Source organism: Triticum dicoccoides, chromosome 1B, assembly GCF_002162155.2.
Source record: "Triticum dicoccoides isolate Atlit2015 ecotype Zavitan chromosome 1B, WEW_v2.0, whole genome shotgun sequence".
Lineage (NCBI taxonomy): Eukaryota > Viridiplantae > Streptophyta > Magnoliopsida > Poales > Poaceae > Triticum > Triticum dicoccoides.
Window position 1 is genome coordinate 74665790 of NC_041381.1, and position 12065 is coordinate 74677854.

Consider the following 12065-nt stretch of genomic DNA (forward strand, 5'->3'; position numbering starts at 1 on the left):
CGGGCAACCAACCCGGCACATCCAATTCCGATCAACAACTTGGAGGTATGGCTGAGTGGCTTAAGGCATTGGTTTGCTAAATCGACATACAAGAAGATTGTATCATGGGTTCGAATCCCATTTCCTACGGCAGGAAGTAGAACGGGCAGGCGAAATTACGTGAGAGAAAGAACCTCAGATTGATGGAGTCCGCCGTCGGACAGAATAGCTGCTTAGTGACTAGGAGCGGAGCACCCCTTTCTTGTTCTTGGTGGTGTCTATAGCGAAGAAGACCTCCCCGAACGAAGGCCTGGCCGGCTCTCGGTTCTTGAGCAAGCTCCTCCACTGCAGGTAGGATGCTCATAGATGAAGAAAAGAGACTTTAGGCAAGTGGTTCCGGTAGCTCAGCTGGTTAGAGCAAAACAAGCAACAGATTGAGCAACTAGCACGAAAGCCGTTGCGCGTTAGCGCATCTATTTTCTTTTTGGACTGCAAATCCTTTTTTTCTTGTTTCAGTGCGAAGAGCAAGGGGCATTGCCCTAGAAATCCTTCAGTGGTTTGAATCCACATCTGAGCGTATTTTTTTTGGTATGCCACTCCGCAAGCAAGGAGCGCCGCGAGGAGAGCGAGAGAACAAAGTGGGCTTTGTGATGTCGGAATTTGCACCTATTTGTATCTATTTAGTGATCAGTCCGTAGTTTCTTTGATTCCACTCGGTGTTCCTTTTCCATTTGCTTCCAATAGTTCGACCTATCCAGAAAAATTGTCAGCCTACAAATGTGGTTCCGATCCCTCCGGTGATGCCAGAAGTCGTTTCGATATATGATTTTATCCGGTTCCTATTTTATTTATTATCCCTGATCCGAAAGTCACCTTTTCTTTTCCTTGGGCAGTACCCCCTAACAAGATTGATCTGTTTGGATCTTGGTCCATGATGGCCTTTTTATTGATTTTGATGATTGGATCTCTCTATGAATGCAAAAGGGGTGCTTCGGATTGGAGTAACCACTTTTGAAAGGGCAAAGGGGGGAAGGACATAGGAAAGAGGGATGCCTACCAAAAATCAATTGATTCGCCATGGTAGAGAAGAAAAACGGCGCACGAACCATACTCGACCTTCGGATCAATGTCCCCAGAAGCAAGGCATATGCCTGCGTGTTTCGACGAGAACACCGAAAAAACCTAATTCAGCTCTACGTAAGATAGCAAAAGTATGGTTGAGCAATCGACATGATATATTTGCTCACATTCCAGGCAAAGGTCGTAATTCGTAGGAACATTCTATAGTCTTAGTCAGAGGAGGTAGAGTGAAAGATTCGCCAGGTGTGAAATCCCATCATATTCGAGGAGTCAAGGATTTGCTTGGAATTCCGGATCGTAGAAAGGGAAGATCTAAATATGGTGCAGAAAGACCTAAATCGAAATGAATGAAAGATGCCTCTAGAGCTTTTGGGTTCTCTTTTGGGAGCGATACGGAAGCAGCTAGCTCCCTTTCCCTTATTACGTTACCATTTCTCTCCGCTATTCTTCGCTTAGAAGGGCTTGACTTACTTAACTTACCGCTTTCCCGAAACTAGCTAAAAAAGGGTCAAGTATACCTGCTTGATGAGATAGGGTTTTTTCTAAAGCGGGAGCTGCTGTCGATATGGGCAATTTCTTAAGTTCTTTGATTGATTCCGTCCCCGAGTGCTACCAAAGTTCCTCTAATTCCTCAGCCAGATATTTCCCTTTTCAGACTTTCCCGATAGCGGAATCGATAGATGTTACCACGGAGCGGTACCTAGCAACCTTCATTCCTGCTTTTCCATCTTGCCTTTGCTACCTGAGAGAATGCCTTTGACCGAGCAGCTCTTCCACTCATTTTATTAGCAATCAAACCTCTTCCCTTCAACCCGTACCGAAGGCTATGTCCCAGTAAGCATTTTCTCTGTTTCATTGTTTCCCACCTCTGACCTTCCGCTATGACATGACCAGTCCACTAATAAGTCAGGTATCTCTTAAAAGTAAGACCGTCCTCTTCCCTTCGTCAATAGAAGAACTCCAACCATGCTTTCTTGAAATAGCAGTTATTGTCTTCCTGGTCAGCTTTCAATGAGTGACTCTTGGTTGCAGGGCCAGGGGGACCTACTATCTACTTAACTGCTAGGCAAAGAGGGAGGATCCAGGAAGCGGGTGTTTAGTGAGGAAGAGACAAAAAAGCATTTCGTCGATAAAGATGAGTGCTTTCGATCGGCTTGTTGCACTAAAGCTGCGAGGTTCTTTGATCGAATCAGCTCTTTGCGTTTACTTTCATCCCATCCCACTCTCTTTCTTCTTTCGTTTTAAGAAAAAGAGAAGGAATTTTAAAATCCTTCTTATCCTTCTATACAATCCAATCATGCAGTCTAGTTCTACTTTACAACGATATATCTAGCTTTTAGTTTTGTTGAACCGTGCTTATCTCAGGAAATGAGGATAACTTAACGGAGCCCAAACTCATTTGAAATAGGTTTTCTAGCCTTTGGCTTAAATAGAAAATCCGGCTAACTTGTGAGATAGAGCTAATTTGAAATAGGTTTTCTAGCCTTTGGCTGGAACAGGATGGTACCTTATGACTTCAACTGGAAATGGCTTGCATGGATCCAAAAAAACTCAAACCAACTATTCAACAATTAGTGGGACCTAGAATGAAACTACCATTGTCTTCCCATACTCATCTACATCAACCACCGGCTACAGAGGGAGCTAGCCTGGAAAGAAAAGGAAATGAATGGAGGGTATAAGTATTTCACTGGTAAAATCCCTTCATTAAAGACACACTCAAAAATAGTTTGTTTCAAAGAAAAGGAAATACCACTGAAGAAGATCTTACTTTTTTGCCATTAACTGAAATCCCAGACACTCTATTAAAATGAGTCATGATACTAGTAAGCTCTTGGATAGAATTCAGATCACCACCGCTGAAAAAAAGATCATCTGCAAAGCACGGATGGTTGAGTCTGAGCCTCAACCAGCCTTTGTGAAAAAACTAGATTGCAGCTGATTTTTCTGCTTCAAAGCCCTATATTAGAGTTACGACCGTCCACCAATAGAATAGAGACAGCAAAAGAAAGGGACAATATATTGGAATCTAAAGCCAGGGAGCTTCTAAATACCCGGGGAATTAGCCTGGATGATGATGAAGACATCTACCGGGAAGCAGCTCTTATTTTATATGGGAAAAGGCGTTATCAAGTCAACTATGCGATCCGGGCCTTAAACCGTGTAACCTCCAAAACCTGGAAGGACTTCCTGGATGAATTAAGAAAGTTGAGTGGGTCGTTTAGTTTATATAGATGAAATAGAATATATAAAAAGTTTGATCTATTCTGTTGAAATAGAATACCCTAAAAAAGATCTATTCTGTTGAAATATAATACCCTAAAAAAGTTTTCTAAACGTGGGCCACCATTTGTATTCCGATGAAATGCTATCACCCAGAAAACAGAGATTGAAAGTATAGTAGAGGAGCTGTTGCAAAATGCTATAATCAGGCCCAGTACATGCCCCAAAGCAGCTCTCGTGTTGTAGAAAGATGGAACCTAGAGAATGTGTTTCGACTATCGAAAACTAAATGCACCAACTATGTTTTCCAAATACCCCATTCCTATCATAGAAGACCGACACTTTTGGATGAGGTGTGTACTAAGATAGATTTGAGGGATGGTTATCACCAAATAAGAATGAAAGGAAGAGGATATCTACAAAACAACCTGAAGGACTGGCTTTTTGAATTCAAGGTGATGCCCCGGCAACCTTTCAACAACTCATGAATAGTGTTCTTAAAGAGATATGTTGGAAAGGGGTATTGGTCTTCTTTGATGACGTTCTAGTGTATAGTTCTACCATGGTGGAGCATCTCAAGTTGCTAGAGGAAGTGTTCCAGCAGAACAAACTTTTTTGTGGGTGAGCCAAATTTCATAAAGGAAATACATTATTTATGAAATTGGGGTATCTACTGATACAAACAAGGTAGAGGGCATGACAGCTTGGCCAAAACCAGCCAATGTCAGAGAACTCCGAGGGTTGCAGGGGTTATTACAGGAGGTTTGTTCCGGGGTATGGAGCTATCAGCAGGCCTTTAACTGAGTTGTTAAAGAAAGGTGTGGAGAAGAAGCCAGAAAGCATTTCTCAAGCTCAAAAGTTCTATGGTATGGTGATGCCTTTGAACGTTGAGTGGGAGAGCGGCTCGAAAGAGTTGGGACAGACTAGAAGCTTTGAAGTTTATGTTCTTTAAAAAGATAATAGCAATCTTGACTTACATCCGGTCAAGATCCCCGTGAAGGAATGTTGATTGAACATCGAGCTGATAAATAGGGAGTACCATACCCAAGATACTCCATTAAAGGAAAGGAATGCTTGTTTGGTTTCTTTCGTCCGAGAACAAACACCAAAAACTCTCGCAGTCGATGAGGAAACGTTAGTCAAACTACATTTCAGTAATCCGTCAGGCCTTAACCTCTACGCAAGGAGATCTTACATATAGACCCATGATTAGGTAACTACTTCTTTTATTCAGAGTATCCAATGGAAAGTGGGCCTCTATCTACAGGCCATGGATACCTGGGCGCCAGAAAGGTTACCGGACCAGGGTTAAGTGAGGCTGTTCAAACTTCACAGCCTTCACTATCGCATGTATATGAGTAAAATCAGACATCAGTATCACAACCTAGCATTATCCAGATCTTTCATTGATCCAGGCAATTTTAGGAAGGACTCAGCATTCTCTCACAAAAGGCCAGGCCTTGAGTTTCTAGCCGACTCATATAAGTCAGGGTGTCAATTTTTTCAGGTGACGTATCTTTATCTCTAATGTTTTCCGTGGTCTCAAAGGATGATCAGCCGGATAGCGACATTGGTAAATAAAAAGAAGAAGTTTACATGCCGGGTGCATACTTCAGTGTCACTAATTAGCGACTTTTTTTTTCTCATTTACCTACACCATGTAGACCGGAGGATTACACAGAATCCCATTGGCGAGTTTCAGATAGCTAGGTTATTCAAGAAACTTGGAATACCAACTCCAATGCTTGGCTTGCTGAATCAGCATATGGATTACTTCATTGAATTTCTCGGCCCGAGCTCTTGTCATTGGTCCAGTTGGCAGGTGGAGTGGATCCTTAGCAGGTTCATGTGCTCCTTGTTTACGTAGCTCTTCTGTTGGATCAACTAGCCCCTCCGCTGGATTACGTTGCTCTGCCTTTGGATTACTTGAGTCATTTCTGGGTTTACTTGGCTGCTCCGAAACATGTTGGTTACTTGATCCTTCGCTTTGTTTACTTGGGAGCCTAATACTTATTGGTTGGGAAAATTACCTTCAAAGGAAAATGATCCTCCCACTGGACCGAAAAATCCATATATTCCCATGGGAATGGGTGGTGCTGAACAAGCAGGCAGGCCCAACGTTGTTTATCTTTACTGCAATCCTGGTTAGGTAAAAGGAATTCTGCAGCAGCGGGTACGTGATTAGTTACAACTAACGGAAGGACTATTGAAATAATAGGGAATTTCCTCAGCCAGTCTACTCCTAGGACTACATCATATGCTCCCAACTCCATGGCCAACAAATCAAACTTCAATCGATATCCTTGCATCTCCCACTGTACACTAGAACACAACCCATACAATCGGCCCGAAGAGCATCAATGAGCATGCCTACAAAATAGGCATAGAGATACATTAGCCGAGTTTGCTTACAACAACTGCTATCACTCTAGCACCGGAATGGCACCTTTCGAAGCACTCTACGGGAACCTTTGTCGTACCCCGATTTGTTGGGGTTGGCACGTACCGACCGACGGGGCCATAGAAGATGAAGGAGAGTGCCGAGAAGATTCCACTTATTCTAGATTAAAAGCAGTTCAGGACCAGGTACGCCGACCACGATATTTGGAGTTTGCAGTAGGTGATCATGCTTGACTTCGGCTTGAACCTACAAAGGGTGTGATGCGTTTTTGAGAAGGATTATGTATAGTTGACTGATACATCGGACCTTTCTAGGCCCATATCCCCTAGCCCTTACTCCCTTGTTTTGGTGGTTGGTCTCTACCTTTTTCTGTCTCTTGGCTAGTTTGTCATCCTCTTCTTTTTTAGGGTAACATAGTAAAAATCCTTTATTTCAGGGGATTTCCCTTTTCTTTCCAAATGAATTTATGCTTAGTCTAAAATTCGTAAATACCAAATAATATATATATATATATATATTATTTGAAATATGTACCTGTTTCCTGAAACTAACAAATAGAGTTATAACTTTGATTGACTTACTAGCTTACGGGAACGCTTTGAATCTCAACTTACTTTGAACGAGTGCTTCCCACATAGATTGCTGGAAAGAGGAGTGAGCCGGGGCAGAACTTGAATCATGGGAGACGGAAAAAGAAGTACCCAAACTTGTTATCGACGCCAACCTCTCCTATAAATGCAGAAACCCCAAGAAAATAACCTAGATCGGGAGTTCTGCCGCCGCAAGCCTCTGTAGCCACCGAAAACCTCTCGGGAGCCCGTTTCAGCACCCTGCCTAAGGGGGAATCCATCACCGATGGCCATCTTCATCATCCCGGTGCTATCAATGATGAGGAGGGAGTAGTTCACCCTCGAGGCTGAGGGTATGTACCAGTAGCTATGTGGTTGATCTCTCTCTCTCTCTCGTGTTCTTGATTTGACACGATCTTGATGTACCGCGAGCTTTGCTATCATAGTTGGATCTTATGATGTTTCTCCCCTCTACTCTCTTGTAATGGATAGAGTTTTCCCTTTGAAGTTATCTTATCTGATTGAGTCTTTAAGGATTTGAGAACACTTGATGTATGTCTTGCATGTGATTATCTGTGGTGACAATGGGATATTCACGTGATCTACTTGATGTATGTTTTGGTGATCAACTTGCGGGTTCAGTGACCTTGTGAACTTATGCGTAGGGGTTGCCACACGTTTTCGTCTTGACTCTCCGATAGAAACTTTGGGGCACTCTTTGAAGTTCTTTGTGTTGGTTGAATAGATGAATCTGAGATTGTGTGATGCATAAAATCATACCCACAGATACCTGAGGTGACATCTAGGTGACATTAGGGTTTTGGTTGATTTGTGTCTTAAGGTGTTATATTACTACAAACTCTCTGACCATTTGTGACACTTATAGGAATAGCCCAATGGATTGATTGGAAAGAATAACTTTGAGGTGGTTTCGTACCCTACAATAATCTCTTCGTTTGTTCTCCGCTATTAGTGACTTTGGAGTGACTCTTTGTTGCATGTTGAGGGATAGTTATATGATCCAATTATGTTATTATTGTTGACAGAATTTGCACTAGTGAAAGTATGAACCCTAGGCCTTGTTTCCTACCATTGCAATACCGTTTTCGCTCACTTTTATCATTAGTTACATTGCTGTTTTTATAATTTCAGATTACAAAGACCTATATCTACCATCCATATTGCACCTGTATCCCCATCTTTTCGCCGAACTAGTGCACCTATACAATTTACCATTGTATTGGGTGTTGAGGGAGTCCTGGATAAGGGGGTATCCGGATAGCCGGACTATATACTTTGGCCGGACTGTTGGACCGTGAAGATACAAGACTCAAGACTTCATCCCGTGTCCGGATGGGACTCTCCTTTGCGTGGAAGACAAGCTTGGTGATCCGGATGTTAGATCCCCTTCCTTGTAACCGACTCTGTGTAACCCTAGCCTCCTCCGGTGTCTATATAAACCGGATGGTTTAGTCCATAGGAGAAGAACAATCATAATCATCATAGGCTAGCTCCTAGGGTTTAGCCTCTACGATCTCGTGGTAGATCAACTCTTGTAATACTCATATCATCAAGATCAATCAAGCAGGAAGTAGGGTATTACCTCCATCGAGAGGGCCCAAACCTGGGTAAAACATCGTGTCGCCTGCCTCCTGTTACCATTAGCTTTAGACGCACAGATCGGGACCCCCTACCCGAGATCCACCGGTTTTGACACCGAAATTGGTGCTTTCATTGAGAGTTCCTCTGTGTCGTCGCTGCAAGGCTCGATGGCTCCTTCAATCATCAACAACAACACGGTCCAGGGTGAGACTTTTCTCCCCGAACAGATCTTCGTGTTCGGCGGCTTCGCACTGCGGACCAATTCGCTTGGCCATCTGGAGCAGATCGACAGCTATGCCCCTAGCCATCAGGTCAGGTTCGGAAACTGGAACTACACGGCCGATATCCACGGAGACTTGATCTTCGACGGATTCAGGCCTATGCTAGGAGCGCTGAACAGTCACGACGAGCACAGCTTAGACCTGCTGTCAGACAATATTCGGGATATCGCACCTACGATAGCTCCGGACCTAAATCCGGGGCAGATCGCGTCGTCCAAGGACGGGTGGATGGACCCCACCCCGGAGGCCGCATACTCATCGGCGGTAGAGCCGAACAAAGACTCCACCCCCAAGGAAGTATGTGTCACCAGACCCCCGGAGTTGTGTCCGGCTGTAGGTTCCAAACCGCGTGCACCCGAGCCCACCGAATCCGGTTGGGCTCCGGTACTGGAGTTCACCGCTGCGGATATCTTTCAGCACTTGCCCTTTGGCGACATGCTGGATTCATTAAGATCACTCTCTTTGTCAGGAGACTCTTGGACGAACTATGTCCGTCTCGAGTGGGAAGCAGGCGACGAGGAAATTCGTTGCCCACCCACCACCCACTTCATTGCCACTGTCAACGATTTGACCGACGTGCTCGACTTCGACTCCGAGGACATCAATGGTGTGGACGACAATGCAGGAGAAGAAAAGGAACCGCCGCCCACGGGGCGCTGGACAGCCACCTCCTCGTATGATATATATATATGTGGTGGACACTCCCAGAGAAACCAATGGCGATGAGGCAACAGAGGATAACCCCTTATGGAAGAAATCAAAGCATGGGCGTCATCGTCGCCGCTCCAAGCCCCGCCACAGCAATACCAGCACAGGAAACGAAAATAATCCGGATGGTGCTGAAGATGAATACAATCCCGATCAGCCTGCCTTCGAGCAGGCCGAACAGGAAGACGGGCGGGATAGCCCAGATGAACAGGCGACGGATGGATACTCGGAGGAGAACAACCACATGCATCCCTCTGAAGACGAGGTGAGCCTCGGCGACGATGAATTCGGCGTACCTGAGGATCCCGTAGAGCAGGTTCGCTTCAAGCGACGGTTATGGACACTGCAAGAAGCCTGAAAAAGAAGCAGCAGCAGCTCCAAGCTGACCAAGATCTGCTCACAGACAGATGGACTAAGGTCCTGGCAGCCGAGGAATACAGACTCGACCGCCCCACCAAAGGGTACCGAAAGCACAATTTGCTACCTCAACTTGAGAAGGAGGTCCTAAAGCCCACACCCCGACGCCAATATATCACGGTCCGGGGCAATACGCAGGAAACGCGAGGCAGCATCCATAAACCTCGATGCAACAGACATAAGCATCACAAAAATAATGATGACGCCCAAGACACGGCAGTCGGTGCCGGATTCCGCGGCTCCCAGTCCGGTCAGCGGAAAGAGAACAACACAGGCCCATCAGGCCCGGGCAGCATACTCGACCAACCATGCCAAATTCATGGTACCCCTGGAATGGCAGCCAATCATACCAATAGAGAATGCCGGATCTTCAAAACAAAATGGCCGGTCGTGCGTCGGAAACAATAAAAAGGGGTCTCAAAGCTATGAAGACAATGTGGAGCCCAGACCATCAAACATTATGAGGTAAAAGAAAAATCCTCCGCAAACCAACAAGGGAACGAATGCGTACTCCTCGGGATGCCGACACAACAATACAAATCACCCTGCGGTACAAAAATACGGCCTATCATCTCCGATCACACAGACCGTCCAGCCAATTTCAACCATGGCAATTCAATTGCACTTACCATCGACCCAACAGTTGGTGGGTTCCACCTCACACGAGCCCCTATTAGCATAAACAGCAGCCCAAACTTGCTGCACAGTTCACCAGATAGGTATTGACCGCTCGAGGATCAAACCCACTAAAACCATCTTTTCAAAAATGTTGTTCCAGGTGCGAAGGCCCAGTTTTACACGCCCACCACCCTGGAGGTGGTCTTCGAATCACCAAACAAACACCATACCGAAGAGTAAGTCTTCGGCATTGTCCCCTTATACAGTAACTATTATATACTACCGAGACGAGCCGCGTTGGCTCGACTCAACGCGGTACCACACCATGCCAAACCCACATGACACAGTCACAATTATGGGCAAGGCCGAACTCCACCCCGACACGGGAAAGTATACTGTCGCTGAGCTAGTGAATTGTGCCTTTCTATCGAACCTCGATTCGACAGCCAACCCCCCGGACACCAACAAAGGAGTCCGAGCTACTTTACGGCATGATAGCCCAGCTCGACCAGGCTCTGATCAAGCACCCGCGGTTCAACCACCCTAATACACGCAAGTGCCTCTAAGAATTTTTCTTTACAGGCTGACTTTTGCGCAGAACAGGACTGGCGACATGGAATCAGCTCGGACGCACAAAGAGGGAATACACAAGTATTCCCCAAGAAGACAGTCCGGATACACTTTGGATCCACACACAGCTTCTTCCCGTCCGGTCGCAACAGGTTCCGCCAGTATACCTCCTTTCATAGCATAAACCATACTTATATGCATAGACGTGTCACTCCACTACAGCACGTAGAACTATATGACACTTACCGGCCGTCATTCCTCATTGACGCCCCTTTCATCATAACGGCACTCGCACATAGTGTCATTCCCCACTATGACAGGGGCTTCATTGTCCTCATAATATGGCAACAAAGTCCGGCCACCCTCTCGGTCGCTTGGCACCCCGAACTTATAGCACTATATGCATCATCTCTGAATCATGTCTTGGGTCATTAGTTGGGTTTGCCTTGCTACCATGTTTTGGTACCTTACGTTCCGCTCCATCAGCTAAGGTAGCACTGGGAGAACTACTGCGATTGTGTCCCGGTTCTTCAGGACGAGCACCTCAGTAGAGAAAGCCGAAAACTGACTGTCATGATACAGCGAGAGCTGGTCAGCTATGCGAGAGGTTGTAAAATCTTTAAGGATTTATTCCGCATAATGCCATAACAATTGCAGAGTGCGATAGATCGGTCTTCCGATCAGGCGCTGTTCGAGCCCCTCGTACGGTCTTCCGAACACCAGGGGTTGCGCCTACCATACTCGAATTCCTATGGCTAAGTGAGAGTGATAAAGCCCTATAGTCTGATTGCCTGGTTCGTTGTGATGAACACCTCCTTCAACGACCCAAAAATGGGATAAAGAGTGTTCAGGTATGTCCCGAACACCCTCGTACTTTCTACGTGGGGGCAGAAGCCGACGATTGGCCAACTCTCAGGATTCATATATATCAAACGGTCGCACAGGAAGGAAAAACTTTCATATAACAGGCAATAAATAATAACACTGCCAATGTCCTACATTACAAAGGACAGCATGACTGCCTTCAGGGAAATATAATGTCTTTGGTACATTGTTCCTCCACAAGGAGGGCTCCTTTCAGGACACCATCATAATATAAATCGGGCTTGCGGTGCTCCTTACCCTCCGGTGGTCCCTCAGTCATCAGCTTTTCAGCATCAAGCTTCCCCCAGTGCACCTTCGCACGGGCAAATGCCATGCGTGCACCTTCTATACAGACCGACCACTTAATGACTTCGAGCCAAGGGCAAGCACCAACAATCCGCTTCACGAGTCCGAAGTAACTGCTTGGAATTGGCTCAGCGGGCCACAGCCAGACAACTAAGTCCTTCATGGCTAGTTCGGCCGCCTGGTGTAGTTTGATCAGCTGCTTCAGCTGATCGACAAAGGGCACCGGATAATTCGGCGCCAAATACTGCGACCAGAAATGCTTTTCCACAGACTTCTTCTCCTCAGCCCGGTAGAATTGAGCAACATCAGATATGCTGCATGGCAGGTCCGCAAACGCCCCTGGAGAAACAATAATTCAATTTGTCACTTTGAATTTCTCCTGTTACTATATAAAAATCGCTTTGAGTAAAAAGCCTTACCAGCCGCAATCCTCCTCGCGTCCTGAAT

At 45.7% G+C, this 12065-nt stretch overlaps 1 pseudogene; it reads left to right on the forward strand.

Annotated features, from left to right (window-relative positions):
- Nucleotides 1-629: 629 nt before the first annotated feature.
- On the forward strand, nucleotides 630-994 carry LOC119350170 (annotated as a pseudogene).
- The last annotated feature ends 11071 nt before the right edge of the window (nucleotides 995-12065 follow it).